This window comes from Eumetopias jubatus, unplaced genomic scaffold (genome assembly GCF_037043125.1).
Source record: "Eumetopias jubatus isolate StellerSeaLion01/CBP00866 unplaced genomic scaffold, mEumJub1_p1.0 scaffold_12, whole genome shotgun sequence".
In the NCBI taxonomy this organism is placed as follows: domain Eukaryota; kingdom Metazoa; phylum Chordata; class Mammalia; order Carnivora; family Otariidae; genus Eumetopias; species Eumetopias jubatus.
Window position 1 is genome coordinate 20,015,361 of NW_028274818.1, and position 873 is coordinate 20,016,233.

The 873-nt window shown below is 33.3% G+C and overlaps 1 non-coding gene across 1 annotated transcript; it reads right to left on the reverse strand.

Annotated features, from left to right (window-relative positions):
- Window positions 1-250: 250 nt before the first annotated feature.
- Window positions 251-357, reverse strand: LOC114210521 (U6 spliceosomal RNA). The gene has a single exon (XR_003609536.1). It is a non-coding gene; the product is annotated as a U6 spliceosomal RNA (small nuclear RNA).
- Window positions 358-873: the final 516 nt, after the last annotated feature.

Sequence of the window (873 nt, forward strand, 5' to 3'; positions counted from 1 at the left end):
AAATAGATTTCCAAATATATTATGCAAATAATATATTATCTCCAATATACATATTTCATATTCACATTTGTAGTTATCCATTTGAAATTACCGCAGACATTACCTGATAGCATGTAAATACATAAAAGACAACCTACATTAAGTTTATAATCTTCCTTCCAACCTTTGGCCTTCGCTTTTAGTAAATGAAATGGACATTGACATAGAAAATCCAACACCCATTCTATTTTTTTTTTTTAAGTCAGAAAACCAAAACATGGAATGCTTCATGAATTTACATGTCATCCTTGCTCAGGGGCCATGCTAAACTTCTCAGTATCATTCCAATTTTAGTATATGTGCTGCCAAAGTGAGTACTCTCCTATTCTCTTTAATACCAGGCCCAGATTTTGGGGCTTATGCTTGCTGTTAATGAAAGTCAACATTTCTCTAGTCTCTTTTTCCATGAAGCTGACAACGTGACCAAATTTTGGTGAATTACATGTGAGCAGAAGTGTTGTTTGGGTTTGCCTATTTAAGGTGAACCCACTCCATCTATATACTCCTGCTGTTACTTCTTCCTGCAATGAGGATATCACAAATGCAGTTCTTGAACTATAGTCTTAAACCATGGGATAAAAGCTTGAAAATGGGAGCTTTGTACTAGAATGGTGAAATAAAGAGATGGAATGTCTGATTCATTGATGATATTGCAGAAGAGCCACAATATCAGTTTTGGACTGCTTACCTAATATCTTTTATGTAAAATAAAACAAAAATTACCTTACTCTTGTCTAACAATTTTTAGTTTGAATTTTTATGTCATAATGAGCTGAACATATATAAGGCATACAACCATTCCTTTACTGGCCCACATTTAGAATCATTTTTTAC